Here is a 25401-nt window from a genome sequence, read left to right on the forward strand (position 1 = left end):
TCCAGGACTTGCTCGGGAGAGCGCGCCCTGATCAACCAATCGTCCAGGTAGGGGTAGACGTGAATCCCCCCTTTCCTGAGATATACTGCCACCACCACCATGAGCTTGGTGAAGACCCTTGGGGCGGAGGTCAATCCGAACGGCAGGACCCGTAACTGGAAGTGTGAGTCGCCAACTGCAAACCTCGGGTACTTCTTGTGCTTGGGATGGATCGGCACATGAAAATGAGCATCCTTGAGGTCTAGAGACACCAACCAGTCCTGAAGTTGAAGGGCCTGGAGAACTTAAGAGTAACCATCTTGAACTTGTCCTTCCTGAGGAGCTCGTTTAAACCGCGCAAGTCCATGATGGGTCTCAATCCCCCATCTTTCTTCGAAATCAAAAAATAAGGGGAATACCATCTCTTGTTCCTCTCCGCTACAGGCCCCAGTTCTATGGCGCCTTTCTCCAGCAGGGATTGTATTTCCTGCGCAAGGAGCGGACCCGGACTCTTCAAAAGAGAGATTCCCTGGTGGATTGTCGTGAGGCCTTTGCCGGAAAGAAAGACAGTAGCAGTAGGCTATGATCTCCAGAACCCACACATCTGAAGTAATGGCACGCCATTCTACAAGATGCTGCACCAGCCTTCCCCAACTGGCGAAGCATGGGCCTCATGACTGAGCTGAAGCGGCTGCGGCACTGCCTGATGGCAAAGAGGCAACTGCTCGAGCGGCCTTGGCACCTCGAGTACCCTGTTTTCCACCTCTGGCACTCCTACGGTTTCCCCTTTGACTTGCAGCTCCTCTTGATTTACTAAAGGACGAGTAATATCGAAAGGAACCTCCCCTCCATTGCTGTCCCCTAGGACGAAAAGGCGGAGGTTGGCGGACTGCAGCGCCCAACGACTTCGCTGCAGCTTTGGAGGTCTGCAACCTCTCAAGAGTCATCAGCCTTGCTGCCAAAAAGATGTTCACCATCAAAGGGCATGATGAGGAGCCGGGCTTGCACATCAGGAACAAAACCCGACTTCCGCAACCACGCAAACCTGTGCATTACGGTGCTCGCCGCCATGGCCCGGCTGACGCAATCAACCATGTCCGGACCCGACTGAACGGATTCACACATGGCATCCTTGTCAGCCTGCACGATGGCAAGGAAACCATCCCGTTTCTCCCCTTCTGGAATATGATCAGCCGCTAAGGGAATACAGTTCCACAGAGTGCGTGAAATGAGACAAGGCACAAACGGAGTTGGCAGCCTGAAGCGCCCTACCCCCAGAAGAAAACACCTTCGCCCAGCCGTCACACCGTTTGTCGTCCCTATCAGGAGGGATGGTAGGGTACGACGCCTGCTTTGCTGGGGCCGTAGCCGCCTGCATCACCAAACTCTCCAGAGTAGGGTGCGTGGTCAAGTAGCAGGGTTCGCCACTGGCTGGGTGATATTTCTTCGGCAAGGACTTGCTCACTGCCGGGAGACTCTCCGGAGTAGTCCAAGCCGAAAGCCACCCTTCTCTGCAAAGCCATATGGAATGGCAGCACCGGGTCAGTTGGAGGACCTTGGTCCAAGATATCAGTCAGGTCATCCTGCTGAAAATCCCCAGGGGGGGAAGACCAACCCAGGTATTCTGTGACCCTCGACATGAGGCGCCGGTATGAGGATTCGGCATGCGTGCCAGGCTCCGGCCTACCAAACTCCACCTCCAGAGAGGTGTCTAGACCACTGGCGTCCTGAAGCGACTGGCGCAGGTCCTCAAGTTGACTGAGCAGAAACAATGTCATCAGGAACCAATGCAGGAACCTCACCTTCCTCAGACCCCTCATCCACCTCAGAAATATAATCCAGAGGCTGGAAAGAGGGTACAGAAAAAGGCACAAAGACATGTTTAGCCTTGGCGAGCGCCTTTCTGGGGGGTGCCACTGTGCCACGGGGTACCTCCGACAAGGCCACCTCGAAAGGCATCGACGGAATCGGCGTCGAGCGCGGCGCCGACAGCTTCGACACAGACCTCAAGGGCGGAGCCCCGAGTGTCTCGACAGCCTGGGCACCGATGGCGTTGACGACATCCTCGGAGGCGGGGCCTCAAGAGAGTCCATCGACAACCTCGGCACCGGTGGCGTCGATGTCTTCCTTGAAGACTTCACAGAATCTGGCGGCCTCGATAGCGACCAGGACCGGGCATGTCTAGAGCGACCATCCTTGTCCGACTGGGACCTCGAAGGCGCCCGGTGGTCGCGACGACTGCTGGAGCCCGAAGGCGGACGAGCGGTGTCTCTAAAACGGCCCCGACTGGCGTCCTCTGACGGCGCGGCCAGACCGGAGCCCTGCGATTGAAAAATCGCCAACATCTCCTTTCGAAAGGAATCCGTACTACTTATAACATCCGGTGACGTCGGCTCGATGGAGGCCCTCGAGGACAGTGTATCCACGTCATCGACGCAGGACGAAGACGCCAAAACATTTTCCGAAGCAGCACAGCTGTGGTGATTACTGTCATAGACATGGAATACGTCGGAGGACCAAATGCCCTCGAAATCAAAATACTAAACTTTTACCAGACCCAGACCCACAATTTTATAAACTAATAATTAAGAAAGAAAAATTCCTTTCTTTCAAAAATCATAAACCATGTATATGCTTCTTCCGCCTTGGCTACCTTGCCCTGTCCTCCTTCCCTTTCTGCCCCCCCTCGGGCTTCTACACCCCCGCAGGGCGTACACCTGATTTGTAACCCTCCTCGGAAGTCTTTCAAGGACGGCAACCTTCTCCATATTGCCACTCGCAACTCTCGCTCAGCTGCCAAGCACTCCTCTGACATCGGTCGCCTTCTGGAGGAACTTCTGAGACATGGTTCATGACCAGCTCTGTCACAAGCTTTGACACTCTCCTTCTTGACGGCTACAAGATCCCAGGTCCAACCGTTCCAGAGGGGGTGTAGCCCTGATCTTCCCCGAGTGGATTCCTGCCACTGTCATTCCTACGCAGGCTTACTCTTTCAAATGCTCTCTCCCCTAGCCATTCCCTTACTGTGGATACTATCGGCCACCTGGTCAGATCTCCTCCTTCCTCTCTGAGTGGGCGGACCTCTCCTCTTCCCTCCTGGTCTCGACCACTCAACTCCTTCTTGGAGACCTCAACATCCACCTGGATGCTTCCCGTCCTTCCTCTGGACTCTTTTGCGACCTTTGTGACCCTCTCACTCTCGAGTCTTCCCTCTGGCCGACTCACTCGGCAGGGCCCACGGATGTTCTGATCTCCTCAGACCTTCCCCTTTCTATCCCTCTCACCACTCCTCTCCTGGAGTGATCACTTTCTCCTTTCCGCCTAGCTCACCCTCTCTACCCCTCAGCCCAAGCCAACTCCATCACTGCCACCCACCTTCTTGGTAATTCGACCCATGAAGCGCGTGTCAGTTGAAGCTTTCGCCACCACTTTCTCTCACCCCCCCTCCCCCTTTGGCTGACTCACACCCTGACAGAGCCCTTTCCATGCTCCACTCTGCTATATCTGACACTCTCGATGTTCTTGCCCCTGGCATGAGGATCCGCCTAAAGCCGAAAGCCAAGTGCAACTCCTGGTATGACTCAGAACTCGTCACCCTTAAACGCAAGTGCAGGGCAGCTTAGAGGAAATAGCGTGCTTCATGTATATCCTCAAACTGGTCTGCTGCCTGCGGCATCCAACAACTTGGCTGAACTCTTTAAAATCTGCAAGGAACTGGCCAATCCTGTCGCAGTCTCTACCTCTCCTGTCCCTTCCGAGGCCCTCTGCACGGCACTGGCTTCTCATTTCATCTCTAAAGAAGGACATCCCGTCTTCTCTCTCCCTCTCCCCTTCCCCCTCTACTCTCCCTCTGGCCCGTCTTCGGCCACATCTCCTCCCTCCTTCTCTGCCTTACCCCCCGTTTTCCCCTGATGAGGTTTCTAGACAAGTCTGATCTATGAAAGTCTCCTTAAAACAGGTTCTTCCCTGTTCCTCCAAAACCATCAAGGACCACATTGACTCCCTGGCTCCTGCCCTGGCTGATTTCTGCACCCACTCCTTCGCCACTGGAGTCTTCCCCTCCCCTTGAAGCACTCCCTTGTGCACCCTCTTCTTAAGAAACCCTCCGACAACCCTTCCTGCCCGGCTAACTATCGCACAATCGCCTTCACTCCTTTCCTGGGCAAACTTCTGTAAAAGCTGCCCATCTCCTAGCTTAATCTTCACACTGAATCTGTTGGTTGTCTCCATGAATATCAGTCTTGCTTCAGAGCTACCAGAAGCACGGAAACTGCTATCCTGAACATCCATGAAGACCTACTCTCCGAACTACTCTCCAACCTCATTTCGAACACCCCCTGTGTCCTATCTTACTTGATCTCTCCTCTGCCTTTGATATGGTCAAACTTGCCATCCTGCTCAACCATCTCAGTGATAACCTGGGGGATCACCGGTCAGGCCCTGGCGTGGCTGACTTCTTTTCTCTCTGATCGACCCTCCCAGGTTCACCTTGGGTCCTTCCTCTCCCTCTACCTGTGGTGTTCCCCAAGGGTCTAGCCTCTCTCCCTTGCTGTGAACTACCTGGCACTTCTTGCCCATCGCATTGCCTCGCTCTGCCCCAACTTCCAGTGCTATGCGGATGACACTCAGCTCATTTTCAGGCTACCCTCAGCCACCTCTTCTCCTTCACCTCTGTCCGCAATCCAGGAGTGGTGTGCCTCCAATGATCGTTGCCTTAATGCCAGCAAGACAGATTCTCCTCATCGGCAGATCCACACCCTCCTTTCCTGTCACTCTCTGGCCGGCCTCTCTTGGCCCTCTTCCTGCTCCCACCTGTGAGGCTAAAAACCTTGAGGTCATCTTCGACTACAAACTCTCCTTCTCGCCTCACATCTCCGATGTCTCTAAGAAGTCACACTACCAGGTGCACCTCCACAGAGGTATTCCTTTTCTCTCCTTCCCCCAGAAGCTCACTGTCTCCAGAGCTCAGGTTCTTTCTAGGCTAGACTATTACAACAGCCTCTTTCTAAATCTGCCTGCTTCTACTCTCCGCCCTCTGCAACTCATCCAGAACAGGACTGCAAGACTTGCCCTTGGCCTCAAGCCCAGGGATCGTATCTTTCCGGGACTGAAATCTCTGCACTGGCCCCCAGTGGCTGCGAGGATTAAGTTCAAAACCCTCTGCATTGTCCACAAGGCCTTCTGTGGCCTGGGGCCTCAATACCTTCAACTTTCTCTTCCTAAATATCTTCCTTCTTGAGCCCTTCGCTCATCCGCCTCCAACTCCCTCAAGGTCAGTCGCTTTTCCAAGCAATGAGATGGTGGTAGATCTCTTTCTTCGGCTGGGGCCTCCCTCTGGAACAGCCTCCCCCAGTCGCACACCTGCACTGCCCTCCTGGCAACCCCCACATTTGGGGAATGTTTTCTGTATCTCTACAGTCCCATTACCAACACTTGACACCTATGCCTTGCACTTCCCACCTGCTGGCCATACTTTACTTACTGTTATTTATTCTATTATCCCAGGTACTGCATTCTCCGCTCCCCTCTCCTCCCCTCCGCACTTTCCCCCTTCCCATGCACTTGCAGTATCTGAATGACACCTTGCCTAGTAGGATCGTTGTCCGTCTTCCCTATGTTCCCCCTCCCTTGCCTCGTCGTGCCTTGAAATACTTGTCTATAAGCACATTATAAATGCCATATCATATGGGTTGGCCACCAGAGGGCGCAGAGATGCAGTAGCTCTTCTGCGCAGCTCTGTCTGCGCCAGGCGTAAAAGTATCCTGAGCTTCTCCCGAAACCCTGAGCTGCTGAATGTGTGAACCCAACTAGTTGTGGAGCTTCTTAGTCATACTCAATGGAAATCTCTGGCTTCTAGTCCCAAGGATAACAAACTGTTGGTTAACTGTTGAGCAGAGGGGACACGGTCTCCGACCCGCTTGGTGGCTCCACCCAGAGTGCAAGTCAAGCCAGGGATTTGCCAGTAAGCAGGCATCCTGTTCCTAGGGAGGCCACCGAAAAGGAGCTTTATGCCCTGTAGACATGCAGTCCAGCTGCACCACAGGGGAGCCCATTTCCAACACTCTGGGATCAGGGTTTTATGAGAGCTGATTTTAAATCTGCATTAAGGTGGTAAGATGCAGGTGGCTTTCCGGTGGGCAGCAACAGCAGGGTGCCCGAGGTCCCCCGCAACGCAATCTGTTGTGAACCTGTCATGGCAGCGGCCCTGCGGTGGGGACCTCTGCAGAAGTGTGGCCAGCAAGCCCACCGCCGGGTGGTCCTGAATGGGCCTGGACTTTGTTCAACAGGGCAGGAGTGCTGTGACACTGGGGCAGTGGCATAAATGAAGAATCCAGGACCATAGGTGCGCCGAATTGGTGCGCTCAGAGGTGGTGGAGGAGCCCCCGGGAGAGTTGATACTGGAGGGGCCAGTTTGTCAACTACAGTGGTGGAGGGGCAGTGCCATCCACCGAGGCAAACCCTCGCTGGGGGTGTGAGACTCCCCCTAGCATTTCCATCCTGGGAAGCGGCCCTAACCCGCACTGTAAGGCCCTGGGGGGCACATTGGAGTGTAGTGGCAGATTGCTTGCTGCTACTTGAGAGCTTGTGAGGAGTGACAGCGGAAGCTCCCCACTATGCGCCGTTGCTTGAGGCAGAGTGATCTTCATGGTGATGGGCACCCAGGCTGTGCCCCCAGTATCCCAGTTGGTGGGCTCCCTTCTTCAAGAGTCCTCCAGGTTAAGGGGCCCTCTGAAGACATTGATCAAAATTGTTGGCATTATTGCCTACCGGGTGCCTCACCATTCCTGCCAGTGGTGGCCGCTGGTTCATGCCAAGGAGACCCTTGTGACAAAGGTGGGTTTTCTAGGGGACACCATCTCCATCGATTCATCTTAGCATTGATAATTTGATAACAGAAGCACGCTCATAATTGCCCCATGAACTGGAAAGAGTCCCTCCAGCAGCACAAATATGCCTCACCATCCCGTGGGGAGCTTCTCAATCCGTCTCCTAGGATGGCAGAAGATGCTACATCCATGAAGGAGGACAAAGCAGGAAGACATTTGGGGCATCCTCTCGGACATTGGCCACAAACTGGATGGCCTGGACAAAAAAGAGGAGAATATGGACAGACTTCAGGGGGTTCAGGCCAACCAGTTGTGCGGAGTTGGCAACGAGAGTCAGACAGAAAGGCATATTATTTTGAAAAAAGGGTTTGAAAAACGCCTCTCTAGCTCTATTCAAAAGAGGAATCTCCCTATCTGGAAAACTAAAACTAAGGATCTGTGTGTCAAGTAGTCAGTTACTTAAAAGCTGTCCTTGTGTCCAAACATTGTAAGCTAACCCTCACACTAGAAACAAAAACAAAAAGGTGCCTGGACATGTTTTCGACTTGATATTAGCAAAACCCAAAAATATAATCATAGTTGCAACAAAAGAGGTTTCGAACGAAAGATCCTTGGATCCTGATGTGGTTCCCTTCCAATGGATTTTTTAGTAAAATGGCAAAAAGTGTCTTTTTATCCAACAGTTCCTTTGGGTCAAAATTTGTTTCTTTACCTAACAGTTTCCTTGTACCAAAGTTTCTCTTTAGTGAACAGTTCCTTTGTATCTTGGTATGGAATTCACAAAGGTTCTTGTTCAAATTATAAATCCATAGCAGTCTTTCTTTAGCTTCAAACAATACATTCCAGAATGGTCTTTCTTTAAATTCAAATAATACATTCTAGAACAGTCTTTCTTTAGCTGTTCTTACTACTTTTGCGGATTGCCTGGTGTACTCCCCTGCCAGGAATCCTTTGCGATGAATCTGACGGGATTATGTTAATGTTAAAGGACATTTGTACCGCGCACTATCACCACCGGAGTGGTCCCCTGGCACTCTGGTGGTTCTGAAAGAGGAGGGGAGGTTGAGTTAGTGGGAGGAGGCAGGAAAAGTGCAAGAGAACAGTGATGTGCTGTTGGCGACCTCAGCCCGGTGGGTCAGTTGGCTGGGCCTGGGGTGTTTGCGGCCGGCAGTCGTCATGTACTGTTGTGCAAGACTATGTGTGTTTTTGTTTTGTTGTTGCAGTGTAGTGAAGTTTGTGCGGTTTGTTGTGCTGTAGGTCTGGTTTGGAGTTTGAGAGGTGTATGCAGAAAGGGAAATTGTTAGTAGGGTTGGTTAGTTTGCGTCTCAATCCTGAATTGAGGCGCTCGGCTTGCGTGATCTGCTATGTCCTGATCTGGGTCCGACTGGCATATAAGGTTCCTTACTCCTCTGGCCCCCACCTCTAACATGCTATCTCGTAGCTCCCCTTATCCTCCCTTCATACTCCTGTGGCCAGTGCACCTGCAAACGTCAACCTCTCAGGTAGTGTGGTGATTGCCAATATCTCGACAATTCCACACCACTATGGTACCTGACGGTAACTAAGGGGCGAGCGATAGTGTTGGAGGGATTGTCTGCGTTAGTTGACTCAGTCTCCGTGCGTGCCGCCTGTGTTCCAGTCTATCCGGTGTCACCCGTCCAGGTGCCGTGGGAGTTACCCTCTTGGGTCGGGGATGTCTGGGTCCTTTCGGGTTTAGTCATCCTTTTTCCGGTTTTGGTTTCCAGATTTAGTCTGTGGTGTTGAAGAGCCAGGTTTTTAGTGATTTCCTGAATTTTAGGTGATCTTCAGTGTTTCTCATTTCTTTTGGGAGGTTGTTCCAGGTTTTTGCGGCTAGGTGGTAGGGGGTGCCTCCAAGTTTTTTCTTAAGGTATGGTTTGAGTTCCAGGCAGATTTCGTTGCTTGATCGGAGGGGTCTCGTTGGTTTGTAGATTGTTATTTTCTTTTGTAGGAATTCTACTCCTTGTCCGCCGATTGCCCTGTGCGTTATGTACATTGTTTTGAAGGTGATGCAATGTTTCACTGGGAGCCAGTGTAGTGTTTTTAGGGCTGGAGTGATGTGGTCTCTTCTGGAAGTTTGAGTAGTCTTGCTGCTGCATTTTAGATCTGTTGCATTTTCTTCAGGAGGTATTCCGAAGTAGAGGCTGTTTGCGTAGTCGATTTTTGACATTAGGGTGACGATAGTGAGTGTTTTGTGCGTGAAGGAGAGGAAAGGTAGAATTCTTCTTGCTGTGTGGAGGAGGAAAAAGCATTTCTTCCCTGTTGCATTTATTTGTGGTTCCAGGGTTAGGATGTTGTCCATTAGGACTCCCACATTTTTTACTACCTTCAATGGTATTGGTGCGTTTCCCATTTCCGTAGGCCATGGGATGGTGGTTTCGTTCTCTTGGTCTTTGGATACAATCATGATCTGTCTTTCCTGGGTTGATTTTCAGGTTGTTGGCATCCATCCAGTTGAAGACTTCTTTTAGACAGACAGTCGGTTAGGGTTGAGTGGTCAGCATCGGTCTTTGATTTTGTAGATGATCTGAGTGTCATCTGCGTAGTTGTAACATGTAATGTTGTATTTTTTTAAGATTCTGATGACCGGAGTCTGATAGATGTTGAAATATAGTGGAGATAGTGAGGATCCTTGTGGCACAGTCGTTAACTCGTGGAGTGGATTTGAAAGGTTTTATCCATATGGTTTGTTCCGTCTGCTAGGAATGATTTGGTCCAGCATAGTGCTGTGTCTGTTATGCCTATGTCTTCTAGTCTTTTGGTCAGGGTAGCGTGGCTAACTGTGTCAAAGGCTGTGGAGAGGTCGAGCAGAATAAGGGCTGAGGTAGTGTTTGTGTCTGCGTTAGTTTTGAGGTCGTCCCAGATGGATAGTAATGCTGTTTCCGTTCCTCCCGCTAGTCTGAAACCGATTTGAGCTTGGTCCAGCAGGTGGTGTTTTTCTACGTTTTCTTGGGTTCGTTTATATACGTAGGTTTCTAGAAGTTTTGCTGGGTAGGGGATGTTAGAGATCGTCCTGTAGTTGGAAAGGTCAGCTACATCACCACTTGTGTTTTTCAAGAGTGGCTTGATGTATGCTGATTTGAAGATCTTCGGTACAGTCCCTGTTGAGAGTGAAAGATTTAGGTTTCTGTAGTGTTCTGCTGGCGATCCTTGCGCGAGGATTGATTTGTAGATATCTAGGGTGATCCTGCTTTCTTGCTTCGTTTTACCAGCATTGCGAATGCCTCTGCTGATATTTCAGGAAAGCTTTGGAGTTTGTGCTGTGGTTCTGGGTTAGGTTCATTGGGTTGTGTGTTGTGGTTGGTTGGTCGCTTTTTTATGGTTTGTCGGATGTCATTGATTTTTTATTTATTTATTTATTTTTAAAGTGGTCTGCTTGGTCATTGCATAGTTTTTCAGAGGGGGTTGGGGTGTTATCGCAGCCTGGTGGGTTTCTCATTTCTTCAATGATGCTAAACATTTCCTTTTGTGTGTTGGTGGCATTGTTGATTCTGTCATCGTAATGTCTTCTCTTTGCCTTTTGAATTTCCTTCTTGTATGCGCGGTTTTGTTTCTGGTACAGTGTTTTTTTCCCTGGGCTGTATTCTCTCCTCCATTCCAATTCCATCTTTTTGTTGTCCTTCTTCATGTCGTTTAATAGTGGGGTGAACCATTTTTCCAGTGCTCTTTTTTTTGATGGGGTGAACAGTTTCTCTGGGGCGATCTTGTCTATTGTATCCACGATCCATTTGTGCAGTATCTCTGCTTTCTCGTCTAGGTCCACTAGCTCCAGTTCTGTAGTTGAGGGTTTCGTTAATTCCAGTTGTTCGAATAGGTTGCTTTCTTTGATGTGTTTCCAGTTTCTTTTGGTGTTGGTTGTGAGTTTCGGATGTTGGATGTAGGGTTGGGTAGGCAGAGTGATCACGAATGGGATGATGAGATGGTCGCTCCACAGTATTTGTATTGGAGGTGCCGCGGTGATGAGTTTTTCTTTAGCAAAAATTGCGTCTAGGGTGTGTCCTGCCGAGTGCGTTGCTCCTTTGACTAGTTGTAGTTTCATGGTGCCGAGTTGTTCAGTTGGTGAGTTTTGGGAGTTGGCGTGGCTGTCTTCAAACCAGATGTTGAAGTCCCCCAGGATGATTAGGTGTTCGGGGTTGATGGCTAAGTTGGTGATGGCTTCTATGAAGTTATCGACGAATGTTGCATCATATGTTGGCAGTCTGTATACCAGGATGAATGTGATGTTGGTTTCTGGGCTCGCTGTTAGGTGTATTACCATGGTTTCGCAGTTGAGGATGTTGAGTGGTTCATCAGTTTTTATTTTCAGGTGTTCTTTGAATGCTATAGCGATGCCTCCTCCTTTTTTGTTTTTTGTTTTTATTTGTAGGCATTTGAAGTCGGTCGGAAGGCAGCTTATTATGCCAAAAACCCTAACCTGAACCTCTTCTCATATGGCCAGGGAAAGGCAGCCACTACCTGATCTTAACCCTGGGGGTGGTATTATGCAGGAGGATCACATGGAGAAGAGTCGGGACTGGAGGAATGGGAGAACCCTCTGAACAATTTCCTTAATAATAGTAGTCTTAATGGCTTATTGTAAAATTGATATCGATCTTAAAACAATCAAATCCCATAATGCTCTTAGTACTAAGACGAGCAAGAGGGATCCAGAGTTACAGAACTTGGATGAGCAGTCTAGTTGTTGTAATGACCCACACCTGAGCGAGACCTTTAAAGGCCTTTTAGGTGAGGGCTAAGGAGGAGCAGCAGAGAGAAGCAGAAGCTAGAGTTGCTGCTGTGCTGACAGTGGGATGCTGTGCAGAAAACGTGGCAGAGGTCATTACTCGTGGTTTATGCAGAGGATGCGCAGCAGGAAGCAGCATTGAAGCCAGCTACGCTGAGGGAGAGAGAATTTGTGTGTCCTGTGAACTGCTCCGGTATTGTGGTTTCACTGGAGAGTGAATAGAGCTGTGTAAGCTCCATTGATGGTCAGCGTGAGCAGCAGACTGACAGGAGCAGTCCAACGCTGAGGAGGTCCCGACGAATGAAGCAGCAGTACCGGCGAGTCAGAAGGAAATGCCAGGAAATAGCTTTGAGTTGGCCTTATGCAGGTGACCCCGGGGCGCTCCGAAGGAGACCGCTAGGTAAAAATGATCCTTTTGAAAAACTAATATTTGAATTAAAGCAAACTGGGTGCAACTCTCCTATTAAGAGATTTCAAATAGGGGAATATTGCAAACAGCATTGCCAAAGCCAAAGAGGGGCAATAGTAAAGCAATGTGAACACAACTTTCCTAAAGCAGGATATACAATAAGGGGACATTGTAACCTGCATTACCAAAGCCAAAGAAGGCTAAGAGTGACACCAAGGCAATTTGAAGAGAACCTTCCCAGAACAGAATACACTGTGGGAAAATGTTGTAAATCACATTGCCAGTAGCCGAAAGGTGGTGTGGGTAGAAATAAGGGATTGCATGAGCAACGCCCTCCTTGTAAAACACACCAATGTGAGAATCATTGTCCTTTTGTGCAATATACTTGTGGAAGGAGGTGTAAGCCAATTGTGGTAAAAGTCAAACTACTAAACCGAGAAGCAGTTGTTGGTTCAACTCTCCCCATTGAAGATTCAAGTGTGGAAAGATTGGAACAAGCCTTACCTCAGAGAACAAGTTGCAGTAATAGGAGTTTTATCCTGGCAGGTGTAAGGGAGGTAGGGTATCACAGGTATGACACTGACACAAAGGTTACAAGTTTCAAAACCTTTATTAGAATTTTGGGGTTTGGAAAAACTCCTACGTTGCCCTTTAGCTATGATGGGAGTAGTCTCAAGCATCAAATAATAAAGAAAGCACAGTCAGAGTCAGTCTATGTCAAATCAAAATGGCCTATACTAACAAAACCCAACGCTTGCCCTATCTCTTATACAAAAGGTCTGTAAAGGGAAATGTGTATGCAAAGGAAAGTCTGTTATAAAGGATCAAGGTGGCTGAGTCAGCTCTACTTTCCACATTGGACAGCACAGAGTAAGGCAGCCTCCGTAAACAGGATGAAACACTCTGGCTCAGGTTATTAAAAAAAAAAAAGTTAGTTCAAAACGTGGGTCGAGGCCCGCTTAGCCATCCACGTTAAATTCACTTATTCCAGCTTTCCAAACGTTTTTTCACAGTACAACAAAAGTTCACGCAAGTCTTCCTCTGCTGGTACGGGCCTCTTAAGGCATAAGTAGTTCAAGTAGGTTTCCCTCACCCGGGCTCGGAACTCGTAATCACACCACTTGCAGGGGATCCCTTTCCCCAAGCTTCATTCACATTCTTTTAGGAGTTCCCTGACCCAAACTTATTTCATGTTTCCGGTCTCCCTCAGCCAGGCTCGGACCGTTCACTGATGTTGAAGACTTTCGAATGTGCAAGGCCTTGTACCATAGACATCTGCAGGACCACTTCGACTTTCACGTCAGCTCTCCCTTTATGTTATTTGCCCCAATGTCTCTTGGTATAGTTCCATAAAACAATCAGAAAAGTTCAAAGACATCTTCTTAAAGCAATCACCTTTTAACTTCCCCTTCGTCTGGGTTAATCTTGACCATTGTGCATTTCAAAGTTCTCTTCACTTTTCTGTTTTATAACAAGTCATCAAACATTTTGCAGAGACTTTGGAATGGGCCATTTCCTTCCACCGGACCAGTCTGCTACTCTTTATCACTGGTTTCACAGTTATCTGCAACTTAAACATTCATCACTGGTTTGCTTTCTTTCGCGTCTCTTCAGCATGCAAAAACCTTAAATTGTGAGACCCACTGTTGCGGCTTCAATCTTTCCTTGACACCAATCCGGCCTTTCAGGTCTTTCGCAAACTCACTGGTTGTGTGCATTCCTTGGTCTATGCGGCTTTGATTCACCAGTCAAAGTTGATACCACAGGCTAGGCCTCGTCTCCCACTACTCTCCTTCACCCGGGAGGGTCGCTGCCATCCTTGCAACACAATGAAGGATTCTTCGTGTCTGGTATTTGGCTTTTTCTGTGTCTGTCTTTAACGGTTTATCGGAGGCAATGACCTCCTGCAGGGATTTTCAGGGTTTCCCTAACCTTTAACGGGACATGTCAAATGAGCTATGTAAGCGATAGCCCCTTTACTCTCAGTCGCCCTCTTTCTCGGCTCAGTGTTTGTGTAGAAAGGGTGGGGGGCATTGGAGAATCTTATAAAATAGGATCCGGCATGAGCACGGGAAAGGGGGGTGGGGGATACCGTGTCTCACCATCGGTTGCCTCACCCCCACTCCCTGAAGATCCCCAACATAGGTGATCCTCCCGCACTGGTCAACCCCCAGGGTCTGGATCCAAAGGCGATGGCCATGCCCTGGCCACCTGTGAGAGATCCCTGGGGACTAGTAAGTGAGACACCCTTTGGTTTCTCATACAGGCGAGTAAACCAGGAACAAGACAAATAGTAGTTAGTCCTGGCAGGCGGGTGTACCAGAAAGATCATTTTAAGTACTGTGAATGTGGTAGAAGGTTGTGGTGGAAAAGAAGTGGTAATTCCACTACCTTGTTCATGATGAACTGTTGCATAGCCATGCTGACTAAAGTGCATCTTTTGAATGAACCATCCTGATTGAGGTGTTACTTATGAATGAGAAATATGATGTAATAACAAGTTATTGGTCTTCAGAGAAATAGAACACTTCATTTGACTTCTGAATTGATGTGTGAAGAGAAAATCCTTTGGCTTTCCAAGCAGGAGGCTGTCAAAACTAACAATTGTGTGAGCAAATCTTTGCAACTAATATAGTCACCGTCACGGGAAGGACTTATTGAATGAAAAGAACTTTGTATTCTACATTGAGTGGAACTTAGTTAGTGAAGAGAACTTTCCTGAAACTAGACTTTGGGTTTGGAAAATCCTGAATTGATCTAGGGTAATGGGATCACACCCTGGTCACAAGGATTCCTGTTTATAACCTTTGTGTTTAAATATATAGGTTATTCTGTGAAGTTGAAAAAGCCAAATAATACCTGTATAGTTTTGTTGTATGTACTAGTGTGAGGGACAGATACTTTTGGATATTAGGTCATTTTCCTTTAGCCTTAGTTTGTTAGGTAGGGACATCCTTGTTAAGCTAGAGAATGATGGCCGTTTGACTCACCCCATATCATTTAATAAAATGGCGACTTGTGAGAAAACTATACCTGTGTTTGTTTCGCATTTCTGACCCCTCGCACCTTCTATGGGTTTTTCGATCCCCTGGTATACTCCCCTGTTCGGCATCTGGCCACAAGGTCAAGCGCTTTATACAACTGCAGGTGCCTGGTTTACCCCCCCTGCAAATACTTCTTTAGTGTGCTTTTCAGATCCCTGATGAACTCATCTACCAGGCATCTTCCAACAATGACAAACTCTTTATACAACTTGAGGTGCCTTGTGCATTTCCTTGTCAGGACTTCTTATTGGCGTCACAGTTCTTTTCACTGTACCACAATAACATATACCCGGAGGTGCCCGGTATATTTTCCAATGGTAGCACTTGCTTCAACTTTCCCCTCACACTGACATTGCACACATCCGTACTCGTCTGGGGCTTGTTGTGGCACTTGTTTTGTTCACTTTCAAATGCTCTGATTGGCATTTGAATTTATATGTTTCCTTGGTTGCATGTAAACAAACTTTGTACCCTTCTGTCATCTGCAACTTTGTACAGTTCAAACATTCACTGGCGTGTGTGTGGTAAGGCCCTGTGGTCCCCCACTGCTCTCGGACTCACTGGGTCTTTGCATTTCCAGACATGCTCGCGCTTCCACAGTGTTGTTCCTTCCCTGTCAAGAATGTACAGATGCTATGACAGCATCCAACACAGCACTGCAAGCAAACGCCGGCATCCCTGGAACGGAGAAAGTTGTTGACTTGGGCGGTTAGGTCCTCCGGAGTTTCTGCGCGCCCCCCAAACTCTCCGCGGTATCCCTTCCTCTCGGCTTCACTCCCAGTTTCGCCACACTAGTCTGGATGCCTCGCAGTTAGCAGCCGCAGCACTAGGTTCCTCGTCCTCTCCTGCACAGTCCCTTCCTGCACTGCTTCTGCCATATTTAAATGGCACGCTCACTTTAGGACCAACAAAACAACTAACCTGCATGTTCGACTTCAGGCTTCTCTTAGCTTGCATAAACTCCTTCCTCCTTTTCCTCATCTCAGTACCTGAGGGTGTATGGGAGTTGTAGTCCATAGATGAACAAGTTACTTACCAACAGTAACATTCTTTCGACTGGATGTTCCTCCCACGTATTCCTCATCTTATGATATTCATATCTCGCCAGCTTCGCTGCTTCGAAAAAAAAAAATTCTCATCAGAGTGCTGTGGACGAGGTCGTGGCCCCGATGTCCCTCGACGGGTTCTGTACTGCGTCAACATCACCATCAGTATAAGTAGCTTGTGCCGCGCACGTTGAGTTCAGTTCGGTTTTTGATGAAATATTCGAGGAACACCCAGGCATGCCTCATGAATGAAAACTCTTCGTCAGAGAGAAGTGTAAATAACGCAAACTGTACTGCGGGGTAGGATGGGAAAGTCGATGAGGAATACGTGGGGGGGGGGGGACATCCAGACGAAAGAACGTTACAGTTGGTAAGTAACTTGGTCTTCAAATGGATTGTGTCCTCCCACGTATTCCTCATCCTATGATAGACTCCCAAGATAGACAAGTGGACATTTTTTGGAGGTGGGAGTACTAATTATTTTTTAGCATGGACGTAATGTAGTACCACCTTAGCAAATAATCCTTCATGGGAAGAAGATAAATAGATTGATATTTTATTTCTATTGCGCTCGTACATGTCAGGACTGGCTGGGTTAGTAACAGGAAGAGTAAGGGAGTAGTTTCTTACCTGTAACTCCATTTCTCCAGCATTGGTATCTTTCATGGATTCACATGCTTAGAATATTCCCCGTCGTCAGACTGGGAACCCTCGGTACACATATATAGTCGTTTCCTATAGGAAAAAACTTCCGACACTTGTCTGTCCTATCCACATCTACGTCCTCTCTGGGGCCGTCCACGCATGCCCCGTAGGACGTAGTGGTATAAAAGCCCCGCCCCCACGGGTCACGTCAGATTTCGGCCCCTCCAAAGTAGAAAGGAGAACCTGCTTATGCATATATCTTGCACATTGCATTCCGGGGAGGCTGGTGGGCGCATGTGAATCCATGAAAGATACCAATGCTGGAGAAATGGAGTTACAGGTAAGAAACTACTCCCTTCTCCAGCATTGGATCTTTCATGGATTCACATGCTTAGAATAGATTGTATAGCAGTATCCTAAAAGAAGGAGGTGAGAATGCAATGCAACATACACCGCAAAAAACACCCCAAAACCTAATTATATAGGCACATAAGCAACAACATATTTTTCGATATATACATATTCATCATACATACATACCTACACACTAAAGAACCAGTATAGACAAGGCAAAAGACAAAAACTTCACAGTTTTTGGCTTACCTCATTGAAACAGATGGCGCAGAACTGCCCTTCCCATCTGTACTTCATCCGCATGCTGCCTTTCCAGGCAGTAATGGCGTGTGAACGTGTGTGGGACTGACCATGCCGCCGCCTGGCAGATGTCTGTCAGAGGAATTCCTGCCCACAGAGCCGTGGAAGAGGCTGTCGATCTTGTGGAATGGGCTCTAGGATGCCCTTGTAGGGGTCTCCCGGCCTTGGAGTGACTAAAGGCAATCTCCGACGAGACCCATCGAGCCAGTCCTTGCTTGGAATTTGCCTTTCCTCTCGTCGACGGACCGTATGCGATGAACAGCTGTCTGGTAGTTCTGAGTTCTTGTGTTGTTTGCAGATAAAACTTCAACGCCCTTTTCACATCTAGAGTATGAAGAGCCTTTTCCGCCGTCGACGACGGGGTCGCAAAGAAAGTAGGGAGGACAATGGTCGAGTGTTTGTGATAGACCGTCGGAACTTTCGGGACGAAAGTAGGATTAGTAGATAGCACCACTTTGTCCTTAAAGAATCTCATATATGGAGGGTCTATGACCAATGCCTGTAGCTCCGATACTCTTCTAGCTGATGTAATGGCAATTAAGAAAGCCAGCTTCCATGATAGGAACTGCATGGATGAAGAGGACATTGGCTCGAAAGGTGGCTTCATTAAAGCCGCCAACACCACATTTAGACTCCATGTTGGTGGGAACCGTTTCGTAGGGGGAAAGGTTCGAAAAAGACCCCTCATGAAATGTTTCACCAGTCTGTCGCTGAAAAATGGAGAGGACTGTATCCTCCTCGTGAACCTTGAGATGGCCGCCAGGTGCACCTTTATGGATGACGAGGATAACCCACTCTCCGCCAGGTGAAGAAGATACGGTAAAACCTGTTCTGGAGTTACTTCTAAAGGCCGTATTTCGTGTTGCGTTTGACACCACATACAGAACCTTCGCCACTTGCAGATGTATGACTTGTTGGTGGAAGGAGCCCTAGCCGCCTGTAGAATTTTTTGGCAATCCGACGAAACTTTCAAAGTGCCAAATTCCGAAAAGTCAGGAGCCAGGCCGTCAGGTTGAGGCTGTCCGGATTGTGATGCCACACTGTTCCCTTGTCCCTGGACAGGAGATTCGGAACCTTCTGGAATGTTATCGGTTGTTCCAACGACAGATGCAGCAGGTCGGAAAACCAAGGTTGTCTCGGCCAGTACGGTGCCACTAGAATGACCCGGCATTTGTATCTGCGTATCCATTGTACTGTTCTCCTTATAAGGTGAAACGGAGGGAAGGCGTACAGGAACTTGTCTGTCCATGGAAAAGAGAACGCTTCCCCTAGGGATCCTTTCTGAGGCGATCTGCTCGCGAACTGCTCGCATTTCTTGTTTTCTTTTGTTGCGAAGAGATCCACTGAGGGGTGACCCCATCTTTTGAAGATTTTCTGCAGCTGAATGGCGTCCATCTCCCACTCGTGTATCTGGGCCATGCTTCTGCTTAGGGAATCCGCTTGTACATTCTGCACTCCTGGAAGATGGTGTGCCACTATAGATATGTTGTGTTTCAAAGCCCAATGCCATACCTTTTGAGCCTCCACGGACAGGGTCCTGGATCTCGTGCCGCCTTGTTTTATCAAGTAGAACATGGCTGTCGTGTTGTCCGTCAGCACTCTTACTCTCAACCCCTTGATATGTGGGAACGACGACTTCAAGGCCCATCTTACTGCCCTCAGCTCCAGTACATTGATATGTAGGAGTGATTCGGTCGGGGACCATCTGCCCTGGGTTTGGTAGTTGTCCATGTGTGCTCCCCAGCCTGTCAGGGATGCGTCCGTGATGATGGTTCAGTGAAATTCTGGTTCTTGTAGAGGTACCCCTCTGCCCAGGTTGTGAACGCTTTTCCACCATTGGAGGGCTCGGATGACTTCGTTGTCGTCAACTGTTATCCTGTCTGACCACCGACCCGTGGCCTGCTTCATCTGTCCGCTAGGAATTCCTGAAGTGGCCTCATGAACAATCGACAGTTGGCTACTAGATGGATGCAGGAAGCCATGGAACCTAGGATCGCTACATACTTTCTCACTGAGAGTGTGCAATGTAAACTGTAACGCTCACCTGATTCTCGCAGAGGCGCCGGTCTTGACTGGGCGACTACCGTATCTTCAAAAGTGATGTGTAGCACCCGGTTGGCTCTTTGGGCTGGACCTCTGTGCACTGTATGCCTGACTCGAAGAGTAAGATGTCTGCAGATAGAAAATATGGGATTAATGAACTGGGGTTATTGGGGTGTCCCTATCTCTTTCCTTTTCTCCTCTCCTGTAGAACCCCAAAGGTTAACGCTCTCACCTTAGGTAAGTGAACGCCGAGCTCTCCATCTGCCTCGGGGCACGGTGCTGTAACCAGTTTCTTCACTGGATAGGTAGCGCAGGCCTCTTGACTTCAGAGGACTGCTGTCCGTTGTTTACTTCACGAACGGTGAGTTCCGAATATTTCAAATGTCTTTAAAAGACTTTTGTAATGCTGTCTCTTATTTTGCAGGGTTCCGGCGATGGCGGTTGACTGGCTGAAGTGAGTTGAGGATGGACCCGTATGCGGAATAGAAGCGCCTGGAAGCGCATAAGTAAGCGCTTGTTGCTTGCTTCACGATGCGCACTAACTGTCCTTTTATTTTGCAGGTACCAGTTCGGAGCTGGTGAAGGATGCCGGAATGCCCACTGAGTTCGGCGTGGATGGAGTAATGGCACGTGAGTATTTAACGTGACCCAATGTCTTTAAACACACCTTCTTTTATCTTACAGATGCGGGATGCAGCGCCGAAGGCCTCCGGAGCGTGCGAAGAGTTGGTAAGCTTTTGTCTTTCAGATGCCGGAATGCAGTGCGATGACCTCCGGAGCGCGTGAAGAGTAGGTAAGCCTTTGTCTTTCAGATGCAGGAATGCTGCGCGAGGCGTTGATGACAGCCGATGGACCAGGTAAGAGATGCGCTGTCACTGAAGACCGTAGTACTAACCTGTTCTTTCTTGTCTTTATAGATGTTGCTGAAGACTGGATTCAGGATGGTAAGCCTTTTTCCTTTAGGCCCAGGATCAGATGCAGAAGACACGATGAGCGTTCTGCTGCAGAGGATGCAGAACAACGCAAAGCAAGATTCATCCATCGGGTGTGGTTTAAATAGCCTCCTGTAGTGCTTAGGGGTCTCCTTCCACAGCCACGCCTAGGTAAGAAAAGAGTTCCTGCTTTCCAGAAGAGTTCCAGTGTTCTGAATCTAGGGAGTGGCTCCTGCCCCACCCAACAGGAAAAGTAGTCCCAAACAGAAGAGGATCAGGGGTTCAACTGGCAGGTAAGTAAGCAGCATGGTCTGCTGCAGGTAAGTCCACCCAAGCATTATGAGCCCGGCGCTTGCAGCGCTGGGACTGGGCATATTTATGAGCCTGGCGCCACTGGCGCCAGGACAGGGTCCAAAAGGTCCCAATTGGGACTGGCTGGCACTCGGAACCTGGGTTATGGGTTTGCTTCCAAGGGAGTTGGGTAAGTCCTGGCCTTTTGGAAGCAGAGATCATGACATAAACGTAGTTGACTCGTCAGTCGATTGATTTTTGACATTCTGTCTAGGGAAGGTTTCACTATTCCCGACTGGGTTTCGAATTGAGCTCCCAAGAACTTTAAGTTCTTTGATGGCCTTAGAGAGGACTTTCCGAAGTTCACTGCGAACCCCAGCCGTTGCAGAAGCTGTAGGGTGGCCTGTACGCTGTCGTTGGTCGACGCCGAGGAGGATCCCCTCACAAGCCAGTCGTCGAGGTACGGGTATACATGATGCCCTTTCTGTCTCAGCCAGGCTGCCTGGGGTGCCAAACATTTTGTGAACGTTCTTGGGGAGGATTTGAGACCAAACGGAAGCACTGCGAATTGGTAGTGTGTCCGACCTACCATGAACCTCAGAAACTTTGTGTTTTTGACACATAGGTATGTGGAAGTACGCGTCCTGTAGATCCAGAGACGCCAAAAAATCTACCACTTGAACGGACCTGATTACTTCCTGCGGCGTGAGCATTTTGAATTTTTGGCTCTGTAAGGTCTCGTTGAGGTCGCGCAGGTCGAGAATGGGACGCCACTTTCCGTTTGGCTTTTTTTACCACAAAACATTGAGTATTAACCTTGGCCTTTCTGCGATGCAGGAACCAATTCTATGGCACCTTTTTGTAACATAAGTGCTACTTCCTGCAGCAAAACGTTCAGATGTGGTTGGGGTAGGAATACCGGTGGACATTTTGGAGGTTTGCATTTGAATAGTAGAGAATGTCCGTACCTCACTGTGTCCAACACCCACTGATCTGTTGTGATGTCTTCCCATTCTTTGACGCAGTTTGACACTCTTCCTCCCAGAACGGTGCGCTTCCCGTCATTGCTGGTCTTTTTGTTTGTTCGTCGACGAAGGATAGGCCGGTCGTCTCTTGGATGACTGGAAGTTTCTGCGCCGGCTTGAGTTTTGAGAGGCGCGTCTATATCCCTGGGATGGGTATGCTGATCTGCCAAAAGATCTATCCCTGGATGCAGCGAATCTTGAATTGCCCGATGCCCCTTTAAAGGGACGAAAAGATCGAAAATGTTTTCCACTTTGAAGGGCACCCACTGAGCGTGCCGTATCCGAGTCCTCCTTCATGCCCTTCAGGGCCTCATCCACCTTTTCTCCAAAAAGAAGGTCACCTTCGAAGGGCATGTCCAATACTTTATACTGAACCTCGGGCCTGAAGTTGGTGCACTTAAGCCAAGCCTGGCGTCTAAGAACAACCCCGTTGTTTACTTGCTTAAAGCCCGACTCCGCCAGGTCCACCGCTATGTTAATTGCATGATTCGACGCTTCTTCGCCCTCTCGTACCAGAGACATAGCCGTTTTTCGATGTTCCTCCGGAAGGTGGTCCAGTATAGGGGCTAGTCTGTGCCACATTTCCCTGTCGTACCTGGCGACAATAGCCAAAGAGTTGGCTGCTTTCACAGTTGTAGCACCCACGGATAGTACCTTCTTACCAAACACATCTTGGCGCCTTGCCTCATTATCCAGAGGGGTAGAGCACTTGTGTTGGGCCCTCGCTTTCCTTGTCGCTGCTGCCGACACCACTGAGTCAGGTGTAGGTTGGGACGAAAGACATTTCGGGGTAGAGTCTGGCACTTTAAACTTCTTTTCAATGCGGCCTTTGACGGCCGGTTCAGAAAACGGGTGACGCATGGTTTGAACACCCTCTTTCCAGACATGATCTAAAATGGGAATTGAGAATACTGAACGTATATTCTTACCCATATGGTCGAACAGAAAACAGTCCTTTTTCTCCTCCTGCTGGACCAAGCCAAATTCCTTGCATGCCTTTTCCATCATTGAATGAAAAGTGCCAATATCGTCTGGTGGAGACGGGTGAGTGGGGCTCTTCGGTGTCTCCAATTCAACATCCGACACCCAGGATGGGTCCCTAGATGGAGACGGGGAGATATCCGATACCGATCCTCGGTCAGATACAGAGTCCGACAGCTCACCCTCCTCGTGGACCACTGGAGTCACCGGAACTCTGGTCGTTTGGGTTGGACGATGTGACAGGCCTGGCTCGTCGACGGGAGGCGTTGACAGGTTCACTGGTGGAAGCCTTTCATCCAACGATTTCAGCAGCGAGTGCAATGAGGACAGGACCTCCATGGACAGGGCCGATTGTGAGTTCGAAAACTGGGTAAACACCTGAGAACAGGTTGCTCCTGATGGTGAGTTGGCTCGGAGCCCAAGATCTTCCGGGCCCGCAATCCTGAAGCCGTCTTCCTTCGAGGAAATCGACGCTGCTTGTTCCTGCAGCAACGTGTCCGGCAACACCAGATCAAAAACCTCTGGTCTCCAGGCCTGAACTTCGGTCGACGAGGACATTGTCGCCGTCGTCGTCAGCGGGTTGATGACGGTGGAAACCAACTGCGTTAGCGGCAGTGAGGACACTGACTGGTTCGTCGTCGTCGACGGTGGGCCTGCAGGTGGCTTAGGCGGTCCCGCCTTCACAGAGCTCTCCCTGCGCTTTTCCGACTCTCTACTCGTGGCACATCTATGAGGATCGCCCGAGGAGGATTTAGGCCTTTCCTTTCCATGTTTTTTCGACGATGAAGACTTTTTTGAAGATTCTTTTGAAGAGTCTTTGGAAGAGTGGCTTCGTGGAACATCCTTTTCCGGCGGTCGAGTTTTCTTTGCCGGTGGTTCCGACGAGGCTGAACGGCACAGGGCCCCCGATGTTTTCGTCAAGGCCACGCTGCGCACGGAGCCAACCTCCAACTGAGGATATGCTCCCGCCCCGTCATTTAACCACGACACCAGTCGCCGACTCCGATCTTTCAGGGTTTTCTGGGAAAAACCTTTACATATTTCGCACTGGTCTGCTGAATGGTGAGGGTGGAGGCAATATATACAATCTAGATGGCCGTCCCCTTCGTAAACCTTTTTCAATCCGCACGTGGCGCACGGGCGGAAGAGCGGTTTGCCCGACATCCTGGTAAGACCAATAACCTTACGATCAAAAACGAGTAATTTCAACAATAACCTAGAAAGTAGAGACTACGCGAGGAGAACCCACTATCTTTGGAGACGGTTGAAATCTGACGGGACCCGCGGGGGCGGGGCTTTTATACCACTACGTCCTACGGGGCATGCGTGGACGGCCCCAGAGAGGACGTAGATGTGGATAGGACACACAAGTGTCGGAAGTTTTTTCCTATAGGAAACGACTATATATGTGTACCGAGGGTTCCCAGTCTGACTAGGGGGAATATTCTAAGCATGTGAATCCATGAAAGATCCAATGCTGGAGAACAAGATTAACATTGTGCCTTCAGAGCTGGCTGGGTTGGTTGTGCTGTCAGAACTGGCTGGGTTAGTAACAGGAAGAGTTTGTACATAGAATTAACATTGTGCTTGCCCAAGTTAAGATGGAGAGAAAGAAACTTAATTTGATTGGTTAAAGGAACAATGATATGTTTGGTTTGCCTGATTGGTGGAGAGGACAATGGGTTTGATTCTTGGGAGGTGAGCAAGATTCTAAACCGCCTTTCATCCAGAGAAATTCAGTGGCTGGTTGTACATTAGTTAAGCTCCTTAAGTAAGGCCTTTTCAGAGCTCAGAAGATCTACCAAAGAAGTAAGAATATCGTTTGCTGATCCAGTTTGAACAAGAAGTCATCAGGTGGGATCGTTCCTTTAAAGACTTTAAGATTGTCACGGTGAACTTTCATTTTCTTTAGAAAAAAACTTAAAGAGTTAACAAATTTCAAAGTCATTTGAGAAAAGAGACATTTACAGTTAAAGTTATTATAAGGAGGACAAGCTTGAAGATAATGCGTAGGAGTTTAAAGTTAATTAACTGCGTGTAATGTTCTTAAAGACTGTTTAATGTGTGCGCGAGCTCACAAGTCGTTTGTGTTTTTGAAAGCGCGCGGGTATTCAGAGCGATAGAGTGCGTGCCCAAATGAATTGAGCAAGCAAATTTTAGCGCGTGCACATTTTTAACGTGAAAGACGTTTCATGAGAAAGCGCGTGTTGTTTTGCAATAGAGCACCTGCCCAAAAGAATTGCGCGAGTGAATTTTAGAGCGTGTACATTTTTTTACGTGAATGACGTCTCATGAGAAAGCGCGTGTTGGTTTGCGATAGAGCGCGAGTCCATTTTGATAAAGCGCGAGTTGTTTTAAACGCGTGAACAGTTTTACGTGAAATACGTTTCGTTTCTCCGCGTGAGTTCGGTAGCGATAGAGCGCGAGTCCATTTTAACCAGCGCGTGTTATTTTTTATCGCGTTTACGTATTTTTTCACGCGCGCGGGTTTGTAAAGAGTCGCGTGTGTATTTTAAACGCGAGGACAATTCTTCACGTCTTCTGATTTCACGTGTTTATCGCACACGCAATTTGAGGAAGAAACTATACGTTCTTTGTGTAAATAAAGAAACAATTCACACGCATAAGGAAAGCAGTATTCCAGGAAGTTAAAGAATATTTTTTTAATGTAATTTATGCAAATGGAATTCAATACTTCAGAGAAAGACTGCAATTTATGAAAGCATTGAAAACTACATAACGTTAAAGAAACTTTGAAGCAAGAAGAATATCTAGTCCTGAAAA

The 25401-nt window shown here is 48.7% G+C and overlaps 1 protein-coding gene across 4 annotated transcripts in view; it reads right to left on the reverse strand.

Moving 5' to 3' along the window:
- The window catches only part of LPCAT4 (lysophosphatidylcholine acyltransferase 4), a 2084283-nt gene that overhangs the window by 1604984 nt on the left and 453898 nt on the right, over nucleotides 1-25401 (reverse strand). The gene's annotated exons all lie outside the window — the stretch shown is intronic.

Source organism: Ambystoma mexicanum, chromosome 13 (genome assembly GCF_040938575.1).
Source record: "Ambystoma mexicanum isolate Mex_15411 chromosome 13, UKY_AmexF1_1, whole genome shotgun sequence".
NCBI classification, from domain to species: Eukaryota; Metazoa; Chordata; class Amphibia; order Caudata; family Ambystomatidae; genus Ambystoma; species Ambystoma mexicanum.